We start from the raw sequence: 27,596 nt of genomic DNA on the forward strand, positions 1-27,596 counted from the left end.
TGGCAGTGGTAATTTGTGGGGGAGCATCTGGAATAGAGGATGAAGATGAGATCAACTCCCTTGATGGAGGGAACGCGCCTAGTGTAGATTTGGGGTTCGTGGAAGATCCCAGCTTTTCCTGGATGCACAGGGAGCAGCTGTGGTTAGGAGCAAATTTCCCATCCGTGTCCCGTGAGAAGGATGTAACCTTTGCTTCTGGATTCAGGGCCTTGGTTACATTTACTCACCTGGAGAGCAGACTCGCCAAAGCACTCTCCATCGGGCTACCCCGTGGGACCTGCAGAACTGAAGTCACTCCAAAACACACCTGCCCAGCTATGAAGGGGTGCTGCATGCACATCACATCACACTGGGGCTCCTTAGTCTGGACTGCCTGTTCGTTTCCAGATGCAGCTTCCAGGGTTGGTGTTGACTTGTAAAGCCCTGAGTAGCGTTTGGACCTGGCTGTCTCAATGACCAGCTGTTTGCCAAGGTGATACCACTGCAGTTGCAGTGGAGCCGCTTTGGGGTAACCATCCCTGGTTTAATAAAGCGGAAGCTGCTGGCAGGGGTCCTCCATGGGGGTTCCTTGACTCTAGAACTTCAGTCCAACTCAGCCTGAGTTTGTTGCCTTTCCCAGCACACTGCAAAGCTGCTCTAGGTGGGGGAGCCTGGGGGGCAGGGCCGAGGGAGTCGGTGGCTGCATTGGGGTGAGTTAGTAGGAGGAGGTACTGAACTGGAGCAGGTCTCTGTCCTGGGGCATTTTCCTCCTTTGGTGGTGTGTATTGTAAATGTTTGTCCAAAGTGCCCAGAGTTAGGGACCGACTCCTTGCAATTATAAATATGAAGAAATTGCCCTCAGCCCAGGGCTGGAGGGAGCATGCTCCACCAGTCTGTGAGGATAGTGCGCACACAGTCTGGTCAGCAGTGGGAAAGGCTCAAGCATGCTTGGTGTGCACAGAAGCTGCTAAAAGCAAAGTCTCTACTGGGCACGTGCAATGTGAGATTTTTTTCAGCGTCTCAGAACTCTGCCAAAGTTGGGCCGATTTTTCACAGGAACAGCAAAAGGCACATCCCTGACAAACGCCCCCCATCCCCTGCCAAGTTTCAGCAGAAGCACAGGAGCAGTAGAGGCAGTCAAAGAACAGGTCACCAGAATCTTTTTAACAGTGCAGAACAATGTATTTTACCCCTAGCCTCATTCTTTGAAACAGTTGAACCATTTTGGCTGAAACTTTGCAAGACAATTGAGCCTGCATGGAAAATTTGAGTCCACAAGGTTAAAGTTTGGCAGCATTATAAGCAACTGAAAACAGGATCTTATAAGTGTCAGAAAACCTAACTAGGCAGCGCTAGTAGGGCCAATTATAAAGTGTTGCCCAGTTGAGCCAGAAACCTCTCCTCAACTCCATCCTGGTTCTTAGAGTCCCTTATCTCTTCTGTATAGGTCTGCTCCACATCTATGTGGCTCAGTGGGTCCTGCTGCTCTGCTGTACATGGATGTGTTGAGAGGGGTTTGACACCTGCAGGATGTCTGAGAGGGCCAGCGATCCAGCGCAGCACTGGTACAGATTCTGAACTATCCGTTCACTGGCAGGTCTCCTGGTGGCATGGCTGCTGTGGATTAGCTTTAAAGCACTCTGGGGCATTGTTTGCATTTAATCCACCTTGGACAGTTCACCCCCTGTGCAAGTTGGTGACTAGAAAACTAGAAAGGATAAGAGCATGTGGGCCCTGATCCAGAACATGAAGAGCACCTTCAGTTCCCAGGGAATCTCTTTCCTGTTGTGTTGCCATGGTGGGGAGCCAGAAGTTCTCCCCTAAGTGAAGAGATCTCCGCTGTGCTGAAAGCTGCCCCCACCATTGCTCCATGGAGCAAAATTTCCCTTTGTGCAAGGAGGTGGTCATAAGAACGGCTTTTCTGGGTCAGACCAAAGGTCCATCTAGCCTAGTAGCCTGTCTTCCGACAGTGCCCAATGCCAGGTGCCCCAGAGGGAATGAACAGAACAGGTAATCATCACATGATCCACCCGCTGCTGGTCACCCTTTCTGGGATGAGAATTGTGACTGACTTGTGAATTTTACAGGCAGGCAAATTTCCATGTAGGCCCCAATCCTCCAAGCTGATCTGCTTTGCAGATACTTAGCAGCAGCCCTGCTAGGGGGACACAGCTCTGCATGTGATGAGGGATGCAAGTCCCACTCTGTGCCAATCCACAGGCTAGGTGTTGCTATAGCCACCACCCACAGAGGCTTGGCTCTTTCACGCAAACTGTAGCGATTCATGCAGCTCTTGAGGTCCCTGGTTGAATCCCCAGTGTGTCCACCAAGAGGGGGGTTGACATATAAGCACGAAATAACTCACTTAAAATGATAAGATATATCATTTGGCATTGCCCTGATGGTCAAAGGTGTATATTTCAGGGTCCCTTCAGACTGTTGCATAATGGTTAGAGCAGGTGACCTGACACCAAGACTCCCGGCTTGTATTCCCAGCTGTGCTCCTATTTGACCTTGGTGAGTCAGTTAACCCCGCTGTGCCTCAGTTTCCCCATCTGTGCTGGGAGTAGCGTTTTCCATTTCAGGGGTGTGTTGTGAGGCTGAATTCTGTTCAGGAGGCACTTTGGGGACTCTTAGAGGATGGGTGCTCTGGAAGCACCAGTATTAATGTATTACTAGGAGGTCAGTGCACCACCAAAACAAGCCCCCTTCTTCCCTGAGAGAGAGAGTTCAACAGCTGCCGCTGGCTGATGGAATGAGCTGGTGCCAAACTGGCCAAATACATTTTTGCCTGGCAGTGAAGGTGGTGGTGGTGGTCCCTGGAGGCTTGTCAATGCAAACGTTTAGTTTACAGAAAGCTGGGGTGTGAACCTACCCTGCATCAGCCGGCTGCGCGCTACCAGTACACCTGGACCCTGCTGCCCCAGGCTAACCATTCCCTAGTGCGCTTTGACCTAGTCCCATTTCAAAGCAGCATAGATCCAAGTTAGTGTGGGGCAGCAGGGTCCATGCAGACAGCGCGCAGCAGACTAGTGCACCCTTGATTAGTCGCAAACAGTGTTGGTCTAGCCAAGCCCTGTGTAACTTCCCCCCAAAAAACCCTCTCAAGGGGCAGGGGGCAGGGTCTCTTCCTCCAGCTGCAGCTTTGCAATGCTCTTCCCCAGGGCCTGAGAGTTGGGGGTGCTCAGCACCCCCCAGATTGGGCCTTTCCTGGGGATCCCTTGAGCATCCTTCCCAATGATCGGATTATATCTAACCTCCTAGCAATAGGCTGACTTCACCACATGGCTCATGACAGTACGTATCAGCCCAGAGGACAGACTCTGAGTAAGAGGGGGGAAGAAGAGATTTATTTAATTAATGGGGCCAGCTCTGCCTACCGTGAGCCCTGTGCAACCCCACCCCATTGACCATTGTTCTTGGTCACGCATGGCAGGCAGGGGCCGCTCTGATGTCACAGGAATCTTTCACCCACCTCTCATCCCATTCTGGCAGATGGTGTCCTGCACACAGACACCTGGATGAGAGGTGGATCCTGGTACCCAGCCAGAGTAAAACCCTCGTTTTAATTACGGAAGTAGATCACCCACATAGGAGCTGGACACGACCTCTTGGCTCCTGCCTAGCAGCCAGGGCGGGATCACTCCTACAGCTTCTTCTCCAGGTCTCGCCATATTTTCAGTGCCCCCAAAGGATGCGGGTTCCGTCGCTTCCCTTGGGAGACGATTCTGCTGCCTAATACATCTTCATGTCAGGATGTTTCTTCCCTGATATTTAGTCTAGATTTGCTTGCACTCAGTTTCATCCCTTAATCATAATTACACCTCCCCAAACCATCCCGGGAACTCTTGGTGTTTCTACACCTATCAAGTATCAGAGGGGTAGCCGTGTAACCTATCAGTTACTTCCATTCTATTATCCTGTCCTGCCAGGCTGTGGGGATCCATAGTGTTCTTACTGTTTTCCATAGACAGTCCCGCCTACCCTGCATTAACTGCTGCTACTCTTCCCTGGACTTTCTCCTGGTAGATTATACCTTTCTGGTGTATCATTGACCCATATGCTCCACCTGCTTATTTCTTGCCTGCCTGCCTCCTGGACTCTGTTTATTAACACATGCTGTATTATTATTATTTGCATTATAACAGCAAGTGAGACCAGGGCCCTTTGGTGTTAGGTGCAGCACAAACACACAATAGAGACAGTCTTTGCTCCAAAGAGCTTGCAGTCTAACTAGACAAGACCAACAAACAGTGGGAGGAGAAAATGAGCTCCAGGGATCTGAAGTGGCCCAAGGTCACGCAGCAGCTCAGTGGCAGGGCTGGGACTAGCTCCCAGGTCTCCTGACTCCCACTTCAGTGTGCTACCCTTAGACCATATTGCACTGGTCCGTGGGTGCAGAATCATTAGTAGCTGGGTACTGTTCTCTTCACGGCCAAGGGACGGAGATTGACCAGACCTCAGTGTAACCTGGGGGACTCTGAAGTGAAAGGTCAGTTGTGAATCCAGTCAGCATATCAACATCTGCAAATAACACACTGGCCTTGTGCAAAGCAAAGTGTAATGAAACCAGCTGAAGATTTCCCAGAGCCAGTAGGAGGAAATGGTGGATTCAAATGGAGAAGGGATGGCCCTGAATTAGCCAACTCAGCATGTCTTTCCACCCAACCCCCTTTCCTCCTCCCTTGCTCGTTCTCAGCAGAAATTCGTACAGGTTGTTGGAGGCAAACAGGACCTTTCAAAAGGAACACTACACGAGCTAGTCCCAGAATACTATTTTCCCTTTGCGAATTTGTGGAGGCAATGATGTCTAGTTGTTCCAGCAGGGGTCAAGGGGTCAGGACTCCTGGGTTCTATCCAGGACTCTGCCCCTGACCTGCTGTGTGACTTTGGGTGAGTCAATTACCCACCCCTCAGCTTCTTCACACATCAGAAAAACAGAGATAACAATGCTTACCTCGCAGGGGGCCTAATTAAGCCTGGATGCTGCTCCCAGTGATGCCTGCTGCAAATGTCAACAGGAGCAGACACGGCCCTTAATGTTCACAGTTGTTTTTGTGCAGCCAACAAAAGTTGCCCTGTGAGAGCCAAGTCCCAGCCTGGTTATTCTGCCAGAGACGCTTCCCCAGCAGTGTGCTGCTCAGGCAGCAGGGGGCAGTTTCCGATGCCCATTTTCACCCCAGCGAGCAGGTTTGCACCTGCTTTCAGAAGAGGAGGTTGCTCCCGTGCTCAGGCAGCAGCAGCTTTCCCTGGGAAGGAAAAGGACACATAGCTGAGTAGGAGGAAGTGCTGAATTCTGGAGAGATGAAGACAGTAAAAGTTCCCAGTGTGGATAAGGCGGTCTGGGACGTCAACACGTTTTAGCCTCTACTGCTCCCCGGAGCCTGATGCTGCCAGCAGAGTTAGTTTAGGCCTAGCTCCTCAAGGTATTTAAGAACCTAACTCCCCTTGAAATCAGTAAGTGCTAGGCACCTAAATACCTTTGACGATTGGCACTGTAGTGCCTCGTTCCTGGGCCTGGCACATGGCCACGCTCCTACCGTTTGAGCTGTCCAGCTGTCCACTCCCGCTGCCCAGCCCTCAGGATGTAGCCATTGGCCTGGAAGCTTAGGGGCATTAACAACCATCTGTGCCGAACTCCAAACACTGAGCCACTCTGCAGGACCCACCCAGCGTTCTCCTGCTCCCGTCACAGCCCTTCTGGGGCTCCATTACAGAGCAGGCTGGGCCCTCCCAAAGAGAAGGAAGCAGCTGGAAACTTCTCCCCTAATCCCATTGCTCTTGTTACAGTGCGGGTGAGAGGGGGGCAGGTGGCAGCCCTGCAGGCTGAAGACCTCTCTGTATAGATGTACCAGATACAGGCTGGGTAGTGGCAGGGAAGTTCCCCACATCAGCCTCCCTCGGACTCTGCTGGCAGGGACCGGCTCTGGGTGTGAGCATTCGGTAGTTCCAGGGCGCAATTGGGTTGGATTTGAGGTTTGGTCTCCAGTCCACCAGGAGCTGGACCGGCACTTCTCAGTGCACTTCCCAAAGAACAGCTTCCACGTGCTAGGAACCTTTCATGGCTCCTCTCCTGTGCGGGAGCTAGTGACCATTGTCCCCTGAGCCATCCAGCCCTCTCCCCAGTATTGCTAGTTTTGATCAGAGATATTGTGAGGTTGCTATGGCTCTGGGTTTGTTTTCTATTGTTTCCCCAGTCTCACTCCTGTCTTCTGACTTCTCTCACATGACTCCTCACCCTCTCAAACCTCCCTTCCACAAATGCCAGCAACACCTGAAGCTTTTCACTCCTGGAGATGGGTTTTTCCAGTCAGTCCCTGGGGGACGAATCTTTTCTCAGAACAGACTGCTGGGGGACCTGGCACTACTGGAGTGGCATCAGCAGACAGCCTGGCACCAGAGATTCAGGCTGTGTCTACACTACAGACGTTGCATTGGTACAGCTAGAGCACTATAATGGATACACCTGCTACACTGACAGCTTTTTCTGTCGCTGTAGTTAACCCACCCAAGAGCAGCAGTAGCTAGGTCAATGGAAGAATTCTTCCGCCAAACAAGCAGTGTCTGTACCAGGGCCTAGGTTTGCTTAACTACATCTCTCAGGAGTGTGAATTTTTCACATCACTGAGCAACATAGGTAGGTCAACCTAAGGTTTAGGTGTAGACCAGGCCTCAGCCCACATTCTGGTAGGCCCCCATCATAAAGAAATCACTGGTGTATCACTGAAGTCAACGTCGTTAAGTAGGGATGGATTGAATGTTCTACCCTCACCCCACAAGGCCCCGTTCTCAGCAGAGCACAATCAAACTAGCTAGAAAATTATTCTCAAGCCCATGCCTACAAGAACTGTGCTCATCAACCCTTTCCAGACAGGGCTGCCCCTGGCATTGCTGTCCCACCAGCCACTGGGGAGAGAGATTTCTGTTGTTCAACAAATGTGCTACCACAAACCACCCTGGAGTCCTGTTCTACCCCCACTCCCTCCCCCCAGCAGGATTCTAACACGCGTGGGAAACTTAAGTGTGAGTGCAAACTGTGTGCTAGTTCTGGGGGTGAACGGAGCCTCTGGCTGACAGCACATCACTGAGGCTGTTGAAGTGGTGCCAGGCTTCCTGTTATCATTATCAGGGAGCTGTGTGCCTTTTCCTATTCAGTGCTTCCTTCCATCCCCCCTTTCCTCCCCTTCAGCACCTGCTTTTCAGGACATAAAACACTGAGGAGGGGCCGGAGCTTGTCCGGTGCTGAGAGATGGGTAACTGGATGCCTTCTGGCTGTCTCAGAGGGAACCCTGCTAGCCCATGGCTGGGACCTAGCATAGAGATTACACCAAAGTGAGCTTTAGTTTCTCTAGTGGCAGGTTCTTTGCCCCAGTGCCGGGGATCATGTAAACACCTCATTACTCTGCCTCAAAGCTCCTGCTACACTGGTCTCCTGCTATTAGCCACTTTCGCTAACTTCTCACCGCAGTGATCGGAATTTTCCAGGCTGGGCTTAGAACAACTTTCTGTGCTGAATTTCATTTTTTAAAAAATGTATTTAAACTGCTGCTTTTAACACCCTGCCATCATTCTGTGTCGCCTCTGAGGTAACACAACACATGTGCCCTGTCCTTCTCCCTCTCAGCAGAGCACCTCGGTGCACTGCGCACACACAGGTTCAATCCCCCTACCCCTGGGATGGTGAGTCAGTATTAGCATCCTATGGCAGATGCAAAAACTGAGGTACCGTGAGGTGAAGCCCTGCTTTTCAAAAGGGCTGAGCACCCACAGCTCCCCTTTGAACTCCTCCAGCCTTAAATGACCAGCCAAGGTCATGCAGTGAGTCAGCGGCAGACCTGGGTCTGCTGACTCCCAGCTCAGTGCACCACCCATTAGAACCTGGATATTATAGGTAGGAAACTGTGTTAATGCAGCATGAAGTTCTGAGATATGAATGTTCTAAATCCTGAAACTCAGAGCCAGCAGGGTGCCCCCTCTATGGGGGGATGGGTCTCCCCACCTGACTGACTCCTGGAGAGATGCTGAGGGGGCCCCATCCTTTCCCAGCATAGGAACTGGCCAGCATAGGGACCCATTAGCCTGGAGAGCTCCCTGCAACCAGGGGAAAGTACAAGGGGGCATTTGTCATCCCCACATCCATAAGCATTGTGTTTGGGGGGCTCATCTTGAGTTCCCCCTCCATTGTTGAGCCCCTCTTTCTAGCCCATGCACCCCACTCAGCAAGTCCTCCAAGCCCTGTGTAGGAAAGGAGGATCCAGAGGCGGCTGGGAGCCGATTCACGTGTGCTCCCCTCCCCATCCTGAGCTGCTGTGAGTCCTGACCACAGAGCAGCTGAGGACCCACTCCGTGCCCCTTCTTCGCTGGCCTGGTTGTCCTCAAGAGGGAGCAGCCTGGTGCCAGGCTCCCCTGCAGGGGGAGAAGTGCCCCACTCAGCCCATTGTTATTAGCTTCCTCCCTTCTGCAGAGCAGATGGAATACCTGTGAGAAGTGATAGCTGTGTCCTGAACAGCGTCCCCCGGGAGTGAGGAGGGAAGAGTGCTGCTTTCACCCGGCAGGGACCCACATTCAAGCTTCTCCTGGGAAGGGCTAGTGTCAGGCTTAGCTTCCATTTCCATCACACCGTTCACCCCAAAGGTTCCCAGAGTGCTTCACTGCTGACCAAATCCCACTGGCTTGCACTGCACAGCTGTGGGCCAGAAACCCTGCAGGGAGGACTAGGTTGGGAATCTCCTGCTATCCTGGCTCCACTGCAGATCCTTGCTCAGCAGTCCCTTGGCAACAAGAGCTGCAGATGGAGGTTGCCCTCAGGTCCATGCAGGATTCTGCAATGACAACTGGGCAGGGTCATCCTGTGCAGATTATGGACTAAGATTAATATTGCCTCTGTGGCATGGACCTGTGCCAGCTTTGGAGGGGAGGCTGTGCTTGGCCAAGTACGTACAGAAATCACTTCTTACATGCACCCACTTCTGGGGTGGAGCATGGTGACTTTTTAACAGCACATAGCAACACTGAACAAGAGTCCAGGGCAGGAAGTGACATGTGAAAATGACTAGGTCTGTTTGGGGACTTGGAGGAGGAAATCCACCTCTCTGTTAATGTCTGTTTGCCTAGAGTATAGAGTACAGCAGGATCTGTGGAAGAGTCCACCAAGACTCTTGGTGGAGTGTATCATCCACCAAGAGAGTGTATCCCTAGCCACCAGGCTGGGGGAGGTAACAGATAAGTGCATCATCAGCCCATAAAATAATTAGTTTACACAGCAGCAGCTTTTTAAATCTACAGCTCGGGTGTTTGGTGGGTTAGCATGGTCCTGAGAGCTGCAGGGGTTACTCAGAGGCTGTGTCCAAGCTGTGCAGTCAGCTCTCTGCATTATGGTAACCCCCAGCAGCCCACTCGGTGCCCTGGCTCTGGAAAGATGCTGGAGCTGCCAGGGTCTCTCGATTCCCATTGACTTCAGTAGGAACTGGGGGCACTCAGCTTGTTGCATGGTTCGGACAGTGGCCTAAGCTAGACAGGCTACAAACTATCACTAACGTAGGGGCTGCCAATAGATACAGAGCTAAGCTGTTCTCAGCTGTAGGAGCACAGCTCCAGATGACTTCAATAGGAGACATGCAGGTGTACCAGAGGCAGAATCTGGGCCACAGGGCCCTCCCCGTGCATTGACAGCCCCCCCACCCCTCCAGAAAGAATAGCCCCATTTGGATCCCATTACAAATCAATTACAAATGATCGCCTAGGGCATGAATAGCAGCTGTGGTCTCCAGCCCTGGGCTGCACCCTGGCATGGATGGTTTGTGACAAACTAGAGGGCAAAAGCAGCCTGTCCGTGAGAGAAGGTGGCTGCACTGGCAGCTGGATCAGGCCTGTCCAAGCGGGTGGGGCAGGCAGCTGTGTCCATGTTAGTGACAGGCTGTGCAAGGGGCACGGGGTGGAGTGGGAAAAGTGGGAGCGGGGGTTCAGCCAAGGAGTGTGCTGCATTGGCAGAGCTGTATGGAGCCTGGGAAATGGAGCAGAAGGGTGGCTCTGAGCTGTCTGAGGAGCCCACACCCAGAACAGCAGAGAGTGCTACAGGTGAGCAGAACAGTCTGAGAAGCCTAACACCTTATGCATATGCACATGAGGGTTTCAACCCTCCTTTCCTTATCTGAACTTCCATACCCGGGGAAAGTTGGAGTGCCCTGTTTTTCATAGGTTGTTCTCTTAGTTCCCCTTATTCTCATTAGCATCTACACACAGCATGTACCCATGGCAATCCATCGTCAAAGCAGGACATCCCCTGAGGTTACAATCAGGTGTCTAGATGGTACCTTATAACCTATTTCCAGAACATCACCTATTGGCACATTCTTTGCAGTAATCTTGTAACCTTACTGGCATCCGGTTATTCTTAGGTCACCCACTCATGTTAAGCATCTGTAAGCCTGAGGCCTAGTGTGGCTAAGGTAAAATCTTACAGCCTCAGCCTGTAGGCCTTCCATTACAGTCATGCTTTACTTATATACCTAATACACATTCATCTCTCCTAAATACTTGTTAATCTTATACTTCTATAATCCTATTTTACTTCTACCTGTACCTACAACTTAAATCTATTTATCACACATTGATTATATATGAAATAACATTAACAGAGGCATAGTATGCAAGTCATGGGAGGTGATAGTACCGCTCTACTCGGTGCTGGTTAGGCCTCAGCTGGAGTACTGTGTCCAATTTTGGTCACCACCGTATGGAAAGGATGTAGAGAAACTGAAAAGGATCCAGAGGCAAGCAACAAGGATAATCGAAGAGATGGAGGGCAAGCCATGTGAGCAAAGGCTGTAGGAACGGGGTATGTTTAGTTTGGAAAAGAGGAGATTAAGGGGAATATGATAGGGGGTCTTCAAATACATTAAATGCTGCCATAAAAAAGTTGGAGAAAAGTTGTTCTCTCCTGCCACAGAGGGCAGGACAAAAGGCAATGGATTCAAACTACAGCATAGCTGATTTAGACTGAATCTCAGGAAAAACTTCCTAACCATAACAACAGTAGGAGAGTGGACCAGACTGCCTAGGGAGGTCATGGAAGCTCCTTCACTGGAGGTTTTCAAAAGGAGGTTGGGTAGTCATCTGTCTTGGATGGTTTAGACCCAACAAATCCTGCATCTTGGCAGTGGATTGGACTAGATGACCCTTGCGGTCCCTTCTAACCCTATGGTTCTATGAGTTGACCATAACATTAGGCAATACAATGATAAATTAATGATAAAATAAACTAACTGCTACAGAAGTTTCATCATCGAGGCATTGCATGTGCAAGGTTAACCCTTCGTGAGTTCCCAGCTTTGTGGCCTGCCTTTCTTCATACCACCAGCCTGGTGCAAACAATTCACATATTGTAATATTTACAGAGAACCAGCAAAGACTGGCCTTGCCTGCAACTGCAGTTGTCACTGGAGTTTGTTCAGATGGAGAAGGTTCCTTGCTCGCTCCCCTATCCAAGCTAGGGCTAAGGCCAATCTGGCCTGTATGGTTCTGCTGAGACCACACATGACCTACTGCATTAATTCCTGGGCATCTCAGTGTCAGTGTCACCTCACTGCAGAGCAGAGAGTGGCTAGTCATCCCCTATATGGCGCAGGTGAGACTGCACTTGGGATATTCTGGGCTCCTCTGGAAAGATATAGATAAATTGCAGAGAGTCCTGAAAAGAACAAACATGTGGCTGGGCTTGAGGGACTGGCTGAGAAAGAGAGAGAAGGGATTGCATGTGGTTTGGCAGAGCTATGATAACCATGTACAAGGACTGAAAGGGGCTGAATAACAAGGAGGAAGAGGACTCAGTAGAGGTGATTAGGGGAAATGAGATTAAATTGAGCAGAGGAATGTTTTTAGCTGGCTATTACGGAGCAGCGACCACAGCTTTCTAGTTAAGGTTGTCACTAGCTTTTCCTTCTAAGCCACATTTTGACCCTCCTTGGCGCCACTAACTTCCGCCAAGCAAATCTATTCTGCATGCCATTTCGGATGCGTGAAGGCTTAATCTGATTCACAAAACACAGCTGTTCACAAAGAGATGGCAGTCAGAAGACAGCACCCTTCCAACCAGAGCTAAAGACAAAGGCTGAGGCCTGGCTCTAGAACTTGATCTAAACCTAGTCAGAGTTCAAAGGGGGTTTGGCTCCAATGGTCCAGTTCAGTCCCTTAGAAGTATTCAGGCTCCTAACTTCCATTGAGATCCAGGGTAGTTAGGTGCCTAAATACCTTTGAAAATCTGAGCCTAAGTGTCTGAAGTTGGGCACTCAAAATTAGAAGCCACTTCTAAAAATGCTGACCCTAAGTGACTTCCCAACATTACACTCAAGACAATGGCAGAGCCAAGAATAAAGCCTCAGAGTCCTGGAAATTATTATCAAATTGTTCAGCAGCTGTATGACACAAAATATGGGCATGGTGAAATAGGGTCAGAGTTAAGGTTGTTTGGAAGTGTCTAGGGTTTGTTTGGGTTTTGGTTTTGGGGGGGTTATATTAAAGAGAAGAGGCTTGATTTTTTTCCCATTGCTTTGCTCCTTGTGTCAGGTGTCCTGGTCACATGATGTGTGGAAGGGTTGGGGAAGGAGAAGTGCTGCTGCTTTGGAGGGTTTTATGTTGGGTGACCCTTTTAGGGAGATGGCCTCTTTAAGAGGTGGATGAAAGGCTGATGGTTTGGTGGTTAGTGGGCAGACAGAAGCAGCAGGAGGAGTCAGGGGGATAGATGTGTGTGTCTCTGCCGTGGCCCCTGGAGAAAGGGAAATGTAGTCAAGTAAGAGAGAAGAGAGAGGCAGCTACATCCCAGGGGGGAGGGGGTGCAGAGGAGATCCTTGGGCTAAGGGCAAAGGAATCCTGGGACTGGATCAGCCAGGGATGAAAGACTTTGTCCTCTCTTCCCCACTGTCTGCCAGAGTGATTTACCACCACCCTTTTCCCTTCTAAAAAAGGCCTGCCAGTGATGGAGAGTTTTATCCCCTTCCCATACACTCTGCTGGCCAGGGGAGGAGGGGATTTACTCCTGGAAATGAAGGTGCTGCCCAGGAGGGAGCGGGAAAGGGCATGAACTCCAGAGGCAGCAATGACTGATGGAGGCAAATCCTGGTCAGTGTGTGTGTTGGGGGGATGTTGCTCGGGTCCCATACAGACTGGGGACAGAGCTGGAGCAGCAAGAAACGGGGGGGAAAGTCGACTTTGTTTTCCAGCTGGTTCTTTACTGGAAACCTGAATGACTGAGAAGGGACTCTGCTTGCCATTGTGTTTACATTACTTACCCTGGGGTTGGGGAGGGATTTCAGGAGAGAAGGGTCAGGCAAGCCAGCTCCATGTATGTTGTGTGAGCATGTGCGCATGCACACACGCACCTGCCACTGTCCTTTCTTTGTGTGTCTTGTATCTTTGATCAGAGGGGCTGGGAGTGGGCCTGCGGTTTCCCCTGATTTGAGTCATGGTACCACTCAGCTCTTCCACTTGGTTAAGCTTGTCGCTCGGGCTCCACAGTAGATTAATGAAAAGCCCCTCCTTTCCCCCACCCTCCCTCCAGCTGGGAAGCAGCTGAAGGATTCAGGCTGTTGATCCTGGGGAAACCAGGCTCGCTAATTAGCCAAAGTCACCAGGGTCTGATGTGAGATCTCTGAGCACCGGGCAGTTCAGGGAGAAATGGTCCCAGACACAAGGGGGAGTTTTGATACCCATATAGGAGGCTGGAGAAAAGGAGAGAAAATGGCATCTCTCACCATTGTGTATAACATATAGGAAGATGCATCTCAGCCTGTCACCTTCCTTACCCTCCATGCTCCCTGGGAGGTGAGGCCATGCCTGCCTTCCTAGGAGCCTGCTGGGCTAGGGGGAATGTGGGGCTGGGCTTAACTCAACCAGAGGGGGCAATGGGAAGTGGAAGAGGAAGGCATTCCTGACTTCCTTCTTCAAGGATTACCTAGGCACTGGCAGCCGGCTCTCCCCAGCCCCTCCCCCAGCACAGATTTAATATTGATTTCTGGGGTTGTGCAATAAAGCACAGTTTAATTAAGAATTGATCCGACAGGCCAGAGCCTCATGAGACAGATTGTGGTCTCCCCCTACAAACTAATGCACCAACAGGGAGACACTCTCTTTGGCAAGGAATTATTCCCCTGCAGAGATAGAGACCTCCCTCCACCCCCCAACCTCCAGGGACATATCCCACTCCCCAGAGAGTGGAGAGAGAGAGAGAGGGAGAGAGATTTCAAGCTGCTAGGGACAGCAACTGAATGAGAGAGACACCCCACTTTTGAGAGAGCAAAACATGTCACCTTTATTCTAGAGAGAGCGACTGAGAGATCACCCCAGTCTAGAGAGGAAAAACCCTAGATCGTCCCATGAGAGGGGGACCATGGTGAGCCCCAGGCGGCATCATTTTATACAAGAGAGAGGGAGAGAGAGTCACATCCTAGAGAGTGTACAATGTGAAAAACACCCTCATTTAAGCAATTATGATGCATGGAACATGATCCCCAGCAAGAAGCATTATAACAACTATGCATTAGGCAGTTGTGTGTGCAAAGAGATAGATAAGTACACCCTCCAGCAGGGATTGCATATGGATCCCTAATGCGCTGCCACCATCACCATCATGCAGAATGTCATTAATACACCTGGCTCCCTGAAATACATCCAGATTAGCAATAATTTTACATGCGGCGTGATTGGTTCACAGCCTAGTCATAATCAGCACATAGAGATCCCCAAGCAAATCACGCCCTTCCCAATGCACCAGGATTTCCTTATGGGATTTCAAAATGGCCAGTTTAGCCTGATCCAGTAATCAGAATTGTTCAAGAGGAAAAAGGCCATATCTGGGCTTTGTTGCCCACTTCCCTATGACCCCAATAGGAGGCCTCATTCTGGAGAGAGCATTTCCATGGCAGAACAAGACTGAGGTCCTGGTCTCTAGAAAGAGTGAATAATTCAGTCCCAAGAAAAGACAGGCCCAGGGCCCCCATCATCCCATTTGTTGACATCAGTGGGTGCAAGTGGCTGGAAAGCTTGGGCCCAAAACTTCCCCTTTCTCTGATAGAAACACAAAGTCCCATTCTAAAGACTGATTGTCTGGCTCCCTGAGGGTGGATGCAACAGAGAGCAAATCTGTTCCACAGAGACTGCAAGGGAGAAACTGTCCTTAGACAGCATTTTGTGAAACACAGAGAGAACCTGTTCCTTAACAAGTGGATGTGAGAAACAGGTGCACATAGGAACCCGTACCCTGGAGTGTGTGTGAGACACCCAGAGAGACTGTTCCCTAGGGAGAGTGTGTGAGAGAGATGCACTGACACCGAAGAGAGACCCTGTTTCCTAGGGAGTTTTTGTGTGAGGGATACACCCAGAGAGAACCTATTCTCTAGAAAGTGTGTGTGTGAGAGAGACACTGACACTGGAAAAGACCCTCTTCCTTGGGGAGGCGGGGTGGGGGGGAAGGGGGAGAGGGCGAGAGAGAGAGAGAGACTGCCTGTGTGTATGTGTGTATGACAGAGAGAGAGAGACCCTGTTCCCTAGGGACAGTGTGTGTGTGAGAGAGAGACACCCAGAGGGACCCTGTTCCCTAGGGACAGTGTGTGTGTGAGCCAGACACTGACACCCAGAGGGACCTTGTTCCCTCCGGACAGTGTATGTGTGAGAGAGACACCGACACTGGGAGGGACCCTGTTCCCCAGGGAGTGTGTGTGTGAACCAGACACTGACACCCAGACAGACTCTGTTACCTAGGTAGTGTGTGTGAGACACTGACACCGGAGGTACCCTGTTCCCTAGGGAGTGTGTGTGTGTGTGAGACAGACAATGACACCTGGAAAGACCCCGTTCCCTAGGGATAGCGTGTGTGAGAGAGAGAGAGACATTGACACCTGGAGGGACGCTGTTCCCTAGGGACAGTGGGTGTGTGTGAGTGAGCCAGACACTGACACCCGGAGGGACCCTGTTCCCTAGGGAGCGGCTGCCCATGCACCAGCTCAGAAGCATCCTTGTTTCCAGCCCCGCCCGTTGCCCGCCGAGCTCCTCCCCAGCCCAGCTCCCCGAGCGACACGGGGACACCCCTCTCCCCAGCCTGTTCCCTGCCCCCACGGGGCTCGCCGGGCCGGTGCCTGCCCACCCGGCCAATCCCCGCTGAGCGGCGCCGCGAGCCCGGAGCCGAGCCCCGATTGGCTGCCGGCGGTGTCGGGCCGCAGAGCGACAGCGGAGCCAGACGCGCTGGAGGGGCAGGGAGCCGGGTCGCTCCGCAGGCAGAGCGCGGGACCCGCAGCCGGGCATCGGCGCCCGCGGCTCGGGCTGGCCGCCCCGACACCCACCTGCGCCCGGGGGGAGCCGCCTCGGGGCTGGGAGGAGGATGCAGGAGCGAGCCCGGCTCGGGTAAGCGGGGGCCGTGCCCCCTCCGCACCTGCCCGCCCAGGGCTGCGATCCGCCCGGCGGTGCGGCGGGGGACGGTGCCGCGGCTGGGCAGGGCAGGGCAGGCAGCGGATTCCAGGTTTCAGAGGAGCCGGTGATTAGCCGGCATTAGGGGAGCGCGGGAGACGCGCGCAGCCTGCCGAGCCCCGCGCAGTCTTGTCCGCCTTGCGCCGGCCGGGGGCGATGCTGGAGCCCTGCAAGTTTGCACCCGGGGTACGGGAGGATGCCCCCCCCATTGCTTTTTTCTTGCGCTGGGCTTTGTGCGGGAGCCTGCGGTGCAGGATCGGCTGCTGTGGTTACCGCACGGGGCGGGGGCGGGGCGCTGCCCGTTCGGGGACCGGGGGGCCGGATCCCTTCTGGCCCTGGCTATGGAGGAGCGCTGAAGTTTGCCCTGTCCTGGCTGGGATGTGCATCCGCGCCCCGTGGGGGGGGGGGCACGTCCGCATTCGCCTGGGCTGGGCATAGGGTGACCAGATGTCCCGATTTTTATAGAGACAGTCCCAATTTGTGGGTCTTTTTCTTATATAGACTCATATTTCCCCCCCCCACACCCCGTCCCGATTTTTCACATATTCTGTCTGGTCACCCTACCCGGGCATGCTGCTGAATCCAGATCTGGTGAGCAGAGAGGAGCTGCCTGCGGGCACTACAAGGGAGCTGGGTGCTAACCCATGCAGGCTGCCCCCCGCTGCAGGGAATGGTGCAGGAGCCCTGGGCATAGGGAAGTTGACTCGGGGCTGCTCTCTCTGTCTCAACCATCTGCCAGCAACAGCAGGTGCTGGAGGGACAATGTAGGAGCACTGGCTTTGGAGGCTCCCCAGCTACTCCACTCTCTACCAGCAGGAGGCACTGCAGGGAATGGTATAGGGACACTGGCTGGGGGGAGCTCACAGCTACTCCAGTCTTCCAGACGGGCGGCCCCGGTAATTTGTACCGGCTTCCCCACCTCTCGTTGGCCCTGGCAGGAGCAGTGGGGCTCCCTTTCTTCTTTTCAGTCAAGTACAATAATGAGCTGTTGATGTTTGTTGCCCAGTTCCTTCTCCGCGTGACTCCAGGGAGCTCTTGCCCTGATGCCTCTTAGGGAGAGGTGGGGTGTAGGGAAGGCAGTTTGTTTACAGTCTCTGTGTCCTGAATTCTCTGGGAACTTGCTCCCTCCTGAGCCGGATGGATGTCACTTCCACTCAGAGCTGATCCTTGGTGAGCTGAGAGGAGGCCAGGCAGAGGGCGAGGGAGGCCGGTCTGGCTGGCTGGAGGGATTGGGAGGACTGAGAGCCCTGTCTGGCTGAGCCCAGGGAGTGGGATGGCAGAGTGGGATTCAGGACTAGAGGAGTGGGAGGATCTAGCAGGAGCAGTTCTCAGCACAGGCTCTGCCCAGGATGGGAACTGGCACATCCACCTCCATCCAACCTTGTGAAGAAATCAGACTTTAGGGGCAGGCATACCCAATGCCTGCATTTCCCTGTATCCTGCAGCCATACCCTCAGCAGGTGCCTCTCAAAGCCCCATGCCACACCCACTCCCCAACTCCTTCAGAGGCTGGAATGCCCTTCAAAACTCCACTCCAAGCTCCCATCCCCCCTCTCAGAGCAGCCACTTGCACCCCCACTGCCTTCATATTCCCTCGCCTGGCGCCTCTAAAACCCCACGCTCTCTACCTCCTACATCCCATAGCCAAGTACCACATTCCCTCTTATACATGAGGGCACCCCGTCTTCTACATTGCACCTGTGCATCACACCCCACAGCACTCCTCCCCACCTCCCACGGCCTGTCCCTCCACCTTGCACTTCTGTAAGCTCTCACCTGGTACCTGTGCTCTCCGCCTCCTGCATCCCAGTCTGGAAGATGAGCTGGACTTGACAGGGCTGGGGTACATGAGGGCAATGGCCTTGGAAGGGATGGGATTTGGAGGCGCTTGGGGTTACAATTCTGTGGGTGGCACAAGTGTAGGGTGCTCAGATGTATGTGATGAGGCTGGGGTGCTCAGAAGAATGTGATGGGGGCTTAGGGGTCCCAGCCCAGGAGTTGCAGCCTGAATGTGCTTAGAGCCTAAAGCACTTGAAATCAGTGACTCTGAACCAAATGCAGGAGAGGGGGCAGCTGGGAGCAAAGGGCCTGGCCATAACGGAGATCTGGGACTCTTGGAAGCAGCTGCCATGGATTTCCTGGGCATAAAAGGCATGAGTAAAGGGTATAGATTTGGTGGGAGCCAAGAGCACTTGATCAAAAGTGTACACCTATTGCAACACTTGAGATAAAGGCAATGTATGTGTTGGGGGGTGATAGGACAGGATCTGCCATGGGCCTAGGGTGCTGGGAATAAATGCCTTGGCTAGCACAGTGGCTTGAGGGTAATTGGCCTCCTTCTCCTTGAGAGGATGCGGCTCTAGAACTGATCAGTAAAGCTCCCATCATGGTGAGTGTTGGGGTGAGGCTGAGCTGAGGCCATGGACATCTTGCTCAAGAGCTACTGCATGTTCGCAGGCGTTTTGGTAGTAGCAGGGTTTGCTGCAGAACTGGGCAGTGAATGCTAATCTCTCATTTAAAAAACAAAACAAAACCTCTTTGGGGGAAAGAAAACCTTCCTGACATGAACCCAGGGTAAACTGATGTGGTGGCACCTACTTGAGTTTGCAGAGAGCCTGAAACAATAGCTCAGAGAGCAATGGGCAAACTTCCCTGTGCATCCTAGTGAGGGGGTAACTTTGAAACTTAAATATTAGCATTAACTACTTCACTGCTGTTTACCTTAGCAGAAACTTCCTGCTGCCTTCCACACACATCCAAACCCCCATCAGTCCCCTGCCTAACTACTCAAACTTCCAGCTTCCCCGAGGGCAACCAGTATGATGTGCCCAGGCATTGCTGGTACTGAACTCTGCAGCTCATTGAAAATTCAAGTAAAATGAATTGCATGGAATAGCAGATGAAATCACATAAGGAATTCTGTCCTGATAGTATTATTTGCTTTCTTCTTTAATTCAGTCAAAGCCTTCAGACTTTAATTGTTCTGAAGCTGCCCCAGAAACTCCAGTCAGCCAGCCTGGAGTGCCTTTGAATCCAGGAGCCTTGGCCATGGAGTTTCAGGTCCTTGCTGCCTGGGAACACTACAGTTATTTGAAATTTGTGCAGAAGGAATTGAATTTGAGAACTAAGATGGAGTGCAGGCGCTACCCCATGGGCCATAGGAGGCCAGAGCTGGCCTACTTAGGGATCCTCTACCCCTGGTCAAAGGAAAAGAGCATCAAGGATTTGCGGTATTTTGACCCTTCATTAGGGTTCTTAATATGCCTTCCAATGTGAGCACTCGGTGAACGTCTAACTGTGCTCTCTTTTCAACCCCCCGCCTGGTTCAGAGTCATTTCCCTGTCCTGGTGCGCTCATAGGCTCAGTGTTAGCTGGGCATCCTGTACCTCCTTGGTGTGAGACTGTATGGGGTGCACACTGCCTGTGGGTCCCTGGGATCGCTTCTGAATTTCTGGAAACACTGTCCTGCCTGTTGTGTGGCTATCTCTCCTGTCAGAAATCTCTGTCCATGAGTGCCTGCTGCCCTCAGCCAGTGAGTAATAGCCAAAGGCCAATTCTAGACTACAAACCCTCATGGTTGTGGGGTACTAATGAACTGGGTGTAGAATCAACCAGTTCTCTGTCAAGAAAGAAACTGCTTTGTACAAAGAAGGGGAAGCTTCTATCTGGCATCTTCTAGTGAGCTTAGATTTTTCTAAGCCTATTGTTGTGGAATCTAAGCAGGTCTTCTTAAAATCCCTTTAGAAAAGACACCTGCTTGTTCTCCATAGCCTGACTAGAAGTTCATAGGTTGGTGGATTCTCTGTCTTCCCAATATGTATTGGCCAGTTGTTGTGTCCTGATGGTAATATCCCAGGGAGATGGTTGTTTTCCTGTCTTCCACCACAGTATGCTGTGTCAGGTAGCGTCTGTAGGTAACATTCCTGAATGCTGGTTTCTTTCTTTGTCTTTCCGGTGTGCATTGTATGCCTTTTGTTGCCCTGTGGCCTGTAGGTAACATCTCAGTAGTCTTTTAATGAAGCACAATGTTCTTTTAAATGTCTTTCTTTGTAGAATGAGCCATTTTCTCCCATTGTCCCTGTTTCTTTTATTATTTAATATGTGACAGTCGTGGTCCGTGTCCAACATATTCAAATCGGCAGGCCTGAGGAGGCCGGGAGAGTTGGAGAAGAGATGGATTATAGTAACAATGAGAGGGCTGTGAATATCACCATGCATCCCCCAACATAATAAAATGGGTCCTTCCTAGCCAATAAATCCACTTAACGGGAATGTTTCTAGGATGGAGGTAAACAACGTAATGATCTGTACACTCAATAGAAAGGTGGTTGCTATGTATTACAGTGTCCCTTTGAGCTAGAAGGATGTTGGTTCACAGCTTGACTGGGCAGTTTGAAAAGTCAGTTGAATATGAGGACTTGCTATTCCGGAATAACTCCATGTGTAGAGTATCAGAGGGGCAGCCGTGTTAGTCTGGATCTGTAAAAAGTAGCAAAGAGTCCTGTGGCACCTTTAAGACTAACAGATGTATTGGAGCATAAGCTTTCGTGGGTGAATACCCACTTCGTCAGACACATGTAATGGAAATTTCCAGAGGCAGGTATAAATATGCAGGCAAGAATCAGTCTAGAGCTAACGAGGTTAGTTCAATCAGAGAGGGTGAGTTCCTCTGCTAGCAGTTGAGGTGTGAACACCAATCACAGTCTGTTTAATCCTGAGCTGATGGTGTCAAATTTGCAAATGAACTGAAGCTCAGCAGTAGACTGCTCTCAATCGACATTGGCAACCCGTTTTGTGTGAGCTTCCCTGGCATCTTCAGACCACAGAATTGAGTGAGTTAGATCTGGTTTGTCCCCCATCATCCTGGTGGAATTGGGTTCATTTTCTTGAATCTCATTCTGATAGATGGGGGTCCACCAATTATCATGATTCCCTCCTTGGCAGCTTGTTCTATAGCTGAACTCTGTGCAGAGTTACAGTAGGCCCAAAATAATTCCTCCTGTAACATCAGTGGAATTACCCCAAGGATGAACTTGATCCATAAACATGCTTGCTAGCTCACCAAAACTTTTCAGGTTCAGCTGGAGCCTGTTACTTCTAGCCTGTTGTCTATTTCTCTGTCCATCTTGACTAGACAGTAATTGGTCCCTGTTCCCTTTCTGATGTCTCTGCGCTTCTGTACATAGACAGTTCTTAGACAGTTCTTATGACCTGTCTTAGATCAGGGGTAGGCAACCTATGGCACGTGTGCCAAAGGTGGCACGCGAGCTGATTTTCATTGGCACTCACACTGCCCGGGTCCTGGCCACCTGTCCGGGGGGCTCTGCATTTTAATTTAATTTTAAATATAGCTTCTTAAACATTTTAAAAACCTTATTTACTTTACATACAACAATCGTTTAGTTATATATTATGGACTTATAGAAAGAGACCTTCTAAAAACGTTAAAATGTGTTACTGGCACGCGAAACCTTAAATTAGAGTGAATAAATGAAAACTCGGCACACCACTTCTGAAAGGTTGCCAACCCCTGTCTTAGATGAAGCCTCCATGATCATTCTCTTGAATAGGAGAGAGATTATTTTATCTCTGTATTTGGCACTGGTGCGACTGATGCTGGAATCCTGTGTCCAGTTCTGGTATCCACAATTCAGGAAGAATGATGAAAAATTGGAGACAATTCAGAGAAGAGCCATGGGAATATTTAAGAATTAGAAAACCTCCCTTATAGTGATAAATTCAAGGAGCTCAATCTGTTTGGCTTAATAGAATGTTAAGGGGTGACTTGATTACAATCTAGAAGTACCTACATGGGGAGAAAATACTTAATAATGGGCTCTTCAATCTAGCAGAGAAAGGTCTAACATGATCCAATGGCTGGAAGTTGAAGCTAGACAACTTCAGACTGGAAATGAGGTGTAACTTTTTAACAGTGAGAGCAATTCACTGTGGGAACAATTTACCAATGGTTGTGATGGATTCTCCATCACTGACAATTTCTAAATCAGACTGGCTGTTTTTCTAAAAGCTCTGCTCTAGGAACTATTTTGGGCAAGTTCTCTGGCCTGTGCTATACAGGAGGTCAGACTGGAAGATCACAATGGTTGCTTCTGGCCTTGGACTCTTTGAAGCTATTCTAGAGCAGATAGTGCAGGCTGTCAGAACCTTCTGGCCTTGGGGAAAATGGCACCCTGGGTGAACTTGCATTTTGGTGCCCCTAGCTCCCATGGGCACAGTGCCCCCCCACACATTACCCCTGGCCTCCATAGGCTCCCCAGGCTCCCCACCCTCCCTTCACCCCTAACTCCTACACTGTGCCCCTTCACCCCTAATCCCTGCACTCCCTGCCTGCACCCCATATCCCTACACCCCTTCACTCCTAACCCCTGCTCCCCTCCTGCACCCTAATCCATGCATTGTGCCCCCTTCACTGCAATCCCTGCCCCCTCCTGTGCCCTAATCCCTGCACTGTACCCCCTTCACTCCTTAAGCCCTGCAAGCCCCCCTCCTGTGTCCATGTGGGGAAACTGACCTGGATGCTTGGAGCAGCTGGCGTTACTGCTTGCTCCCACCCTGGATTGCTGCTCCTCTGCCCCATGCACCCCTAGGGGGCTGTGAGGTGGGGAGTGAGGAGCGATGTCAGGGCTCCCTGCATCCAGGTCATTTTCCCCACCTGGGCTGTGTAAGAAGAGGGCAGGAGAGCAGCAGCTCCTGATGCCTCACAGTATAGCCCAGGTGGGGAAAGTGACCTGGATGCAGGGAGCTCTGACATCTCTCCTCGCTCCCCCCTACCACACACACACACAGCTCCCTAGGGGTGGGTGAAGCGTTTGGTGTTGTGTGTGTTGGGGGGACTGTGTGTATGAGAGAGAGAGAGTGCGAAAGAGAGAGCATGTTTGTGACAGATTGTGTGTATGTGAGAGACAACATGTGTGTTGGTGCTTGGGGGAGCATGTGAGAGAGGGAGTGTGTGCATGTGTGTGTTGAGGGGAGTGTGTGACTCTGTGTGTGTGTGTGTGTTGAGGGCAGTGTGTGTGTGCACCTGAGTGAGTGTATGAGTGCACTGTCTCTTTAAGAAAGCACTCAGGATCAGGCGCCTGAAGGCTTGTTCAGACACCAGCAGCTCTGGACCCAGAGAGGTAGCACAGACAGATTGCCCCTGTCCTGTCAGCTCAGTGGAGACTGGGTACATAGGTGTGGGGAGGGGAACACCCCGACATCAACCTCCCCCCCCACACACAGCAGAGACAGCTCCCAGTCCGGAATGGCCAGGGGGAGGGGGCTCCAGGGGAAGAATGCGGAGAGGGGGGACACAGCAGCAGTGGCAGCTGCACACAGCAGTGGAGCAGGGGGGGAGGGGCACCCCTGCTCCAGAGAAGTCACCTGGATGGTTGTTTAACTTCTCCCCAGTGGCTTGGGTCCCTCTGCCCTCTCCAGACACTGCTGCTCGTCTGCCTGCCTGCTGCCTCCACCAGCCCAGCTGGCTCTCAGCAGGTCAGGTGGGACTCAGGCAAACCCTTCACATGGCGCCCTCTTTGGCAGGGTGCTCTAGGCCACCACCTGGACCGTCCATCCCAAAGGCTGGCCCTGCGGCTTTAGTGTATGCGGGGGCCCAGAATTCTGCATTTCCAGAATTTACCATCTGTGCCAAAAGGCAGCCTATTTTGAACTCTCTTTCAAACCCACGTATGCTCCACCACTTCCCCCCGCCACACACACTCTTCTCACATGTTCTGGCCATTCAACATCAAGAAGTGTGGAAGAAACCTCCCAAAATGTGCTAGAATGGGGAGTGAAGGTTCAGGCCTTCCATTGTTGTATTAATTTAGATGGACTATATGGGCTTAAGGTATTAACATAACCCGGTCACTGTCAAACATTAAACCATGTTAAACAAGGCCCGGGTATACAGAGAGCTCAGAACCATGGTGCACACACCTTTTAAACCTTTTATTAAAGACACAGAAAAGAAGAAAAAACGGCAAAGCATTTGAAATGTAAAGTATTAAGTCAGGCTTTAATTTTAACATTTCTTGTTCCCTTTCCCGGTAGCTGGCGAGAGTTTTAGAAGGAAAAAAAAGCCTTGGTTGACAGTCTCTTAGATGGTATCAAAGATGGTAATAGCTGTCCTGGGGAAAGGAGAAGTGGGTAGTTGAGATGGGTGTAGCCGCTGTTGCTGTGCCACTCAAAAATGATATACTAGCATTAGAAAAGGTTCAGAGAAGGGCAACTAAAATGATTAGGGGTTTGGAACGGGTCTCATATGAGGAGAGATTAAAGAGGCTAGGACTTTTCAGCTTGGAAAAGCGGAGACTACAGGGGGTATGATAGAGGTATATAAAATCATGAGTGGTGTGGACAAAGTGAATAAGGAAAAGTTATTTACTTGTTCCCATAATATAAGAACTAGGGGTCACCAAATGAAATTAATGGGCAGCAGGTTTAAAACAAAGGAAGTTCTTTTTCACACAGCACACAGTCAACCTATGGAACTCCTTGCCTGAGGAGGTTGTGAAGGCTAGGACTATAACAGGGTTTAAAAGAGAATGAGATAACCTCCATGAATTTAAGTCCATTAATGGCTATTAGCCAGGATGGGTAAGGAATGGTGTCCCTAGCCTCTGTTTGTCAGAGGGTGGAGGTGGATGGCACGAGAGAGATCACTTGATCATTACCTGTTAGGTAGGTTCACTCCCTCTGGGACACCTGGGCATTGGTCACTATTGGTAGACAGGATACTGGGCTGGATGGACCTTTGGTCTGACCCAGTATGGCCGTTCTTATGTTCTTATGCTGCTGAAGCTAAAGTCCTTTCATCCCCGCTGGTGGTTGGCATTCAGCTGGAACTGGTAAGGGTGGTGATGTCATATGGGTCCCTCTCTCTGGCCTGTCTGGTCAGGGCATCCCTCAAGCTTAGGACGAAGAAGGTCGCAGGAGATGATGGGGTTGGCAGCCATGATGGTGAAGCTCACTCCAGTAGCCTGTGTTTGTTCTCCCTGAGGGTTCTCCCTTGTTGTTCTTTCAAATGTTCTCCCCCGCAAAATCTCTTTCTTTTAAGGACTCAGAAAGGGAGAACTGGGTGGGATAGCCCACCCCCTCACTATTTTGTCTACCAATTAGGCCTCATATTTGTCGTGCCAATTTTGGTTGGTTAATTTCCGGCTCCACCTTGTCTGTTTTTAAAAAGCTTAATTTCCACTGTCCTTGGATTACAGCAACGTGGCCTTTTTGGTTTATACTAATTCCGTTTTTCTGTCTGGTTTTCTTGCACTTTCCCATTAACATTTGTTGTTACAAGTTATTGGGACATTGTATAAACTCTTTTACAGTTAAACTTATGGTTAGGGTAGATTTGTAGGCCCTATGATCATAACAGTGCCCAAGTATCCCTGAGTGGGTAGTGCTCACGGATGGGGGCTTGGTACTCAGTTCTGATTTGGGGGGGATGTGGCAGCTGATAGATTCTCTTGTCTTATAATACAGCTTCAGTGTATCTTGGAAGAATATATTATATTTCCTCCTGTCTGTATCAGCCTTCAGATTCTGCCATTGGCACTCAATTTCCCACCCATCTCTTTTCATCAATGACATCGATTCACCAGATCTGCAGCTTCTCTTCCTGTGCCGCTGTCCTGAAGCAGGCTTTGGAATTTGGCAGAGTCTAGGAGTTCACATGATGGCCTCAGGTTCCTGGATCTCTTTTGTTGCCTGGGAGCTGGTTTAGCAATGTGATGGTCTGTCCAAGACAGTGGCTGGATTGTGATGGCCTCAGTATTGCCCTCTAGGCCAAAGATCAAGTCCAGGGTGTGGTTGGCTGTGCAGGTGGAACCAGAGAGTCCTAGGGAGGTGTGTGGGGGGATGAGTTTTTGGGCTTCTCAGCATGCCTGCTGAAGTACCCAAGGATGAAAAGTCCAGAGTATTTCATCACTGTTGCCAACAAGCCATCCATGAGCTCGTGATAAATCTTTTAGTCTGTGCATAAAATCTGTTCGCTTTGGCTCTGCTTTCTATTGTCAGATGAGTGAACTTGAATGAACTTGCCTCACCTGAGGGACCTCTCATGGATTTGAAGTTTGCAGAGAAGACTAATGGAGAGCCTCCTGCTGTCTTGTCCTGTCTGGGTCTGCGATGCACCAAGTATCCCGCAGAGATGAGGTGGACTAGCACTGGGCTTGCAGTATCAGATATCACAGGCCATATAGGTGTTTCATCTCTGAAGAGGTTGTGTATTGTCTGTTGGCAGCGCTTGCACTAATCAGCATCGATTTAATTTGTGTTGCTTTGTGCTGCCTGCCTCTGGCCCGTGCCAAGGGAAAGGTCCTGTGCAGTGTGCAGGTGTGAGATGTCTGCAAGCTGGTTTCTTATGTCTGCTTTGTTTCCTAGGAGACTTCCTCCCATTTTGGACTGTGATAGGTGAAGTAATCGATTGTGGATGGGATTAGCTGAATGGAGAGATGCTTGTCTAGGTCATCAGATGCCTTGGGAAGGGCAAGCCTGTTGCATGCCTTCAGGAACTGTGACCTGGTTGAGTCCTAGGAATGGCTAGAGCCAGATCAGAGTCACTTCCTGGGGTAGTGGTGGGTGTGCTGGAAGCATGGTGGAACAACAACAACAGAAATAAGTGACAACAATAATAGACAGGGTTGAGACCAGCAGAAAGGGGAGATGTCAGCAGCATCAGGCATCCATTGCCTTGAAACAAGCTGCCTGTGTTGTCATGATGTCCCTGTTGCTCTTACCAACTTTGGAAGAGAGGTGGAGGGGGATGAGAGCTTGGACTTTCCAGCTGTAACTTAGTCCTTACTGAATGCTAAGTGGCTTCCTGCTCAGCAGGTGATGGTGAATGCTGGAAGAGCAGGGCTGAGGCTCACAACTCCTTCCCTGTAAAGGATGCAGAGTCCTGTGGCAGCCTTGTTCCTGGACCTGGTGGTTCCTGCACCAAAGGGAGGGGCTGGGAGAGGACTACTAACCTCCCTGGCATGTGCTCTCCACCCTGGGTACTGGGACAGCATCCCACTGCTGGCCTTGGGGACAGTTTCCCAGGGCCAATTACACTGACACTGAATGAGATGATCAAGCCACATGCCCACCTCTCTCTCTCTCTCTCTCTCTCTTTCTCGCACACGCACACACACACGCTGTCTGCATTATACACGAAGGGC

General features: G+C 51.0%; 1 protein-coding gene across 3 annotated transcripts in view; it reads left to right on the plus strand.

The window, feature by feature from the left end:
• The window catches only part of PSD (pleckstrin and Sec7 domain containing), a 112,782-nt gene that overhangs the window by 6,691 nt on the left and 78,495 nt on the right, over positions 1 to 27,596 (plus strand). Inside the window, exon 1 of one of the 3 annotated variants that reach the window (XM_045022678.1) lies at positions 16,321 to 16,371. The exons of the other annotated variants lie outside the window; for them this stretch is intronic. The gene's annotated coding sequence lies outside the window, so the exon portion shown is untranslated. Of the gene's footprint in view, positions 1 to 16,320; positions 16,372 to 27,596 lie in introns of those variants that run through there. 3 annotated transcript variants of the gene reach the window in all.

Source organism: Mauremys mutica, chromosome 7, assembly GCF_020497125.1.
Source record: "Mauremys mutica isolate MM-2020 ecotype Southern chromosome 7, ASM2049712v1, whole genome shotgun sequence".
NCBI classification, from domain to species: Eukaryota; Metazoa; Chordata; order Testudines; family Geoemydidae; genus Mauremys; species Mauremys mutica.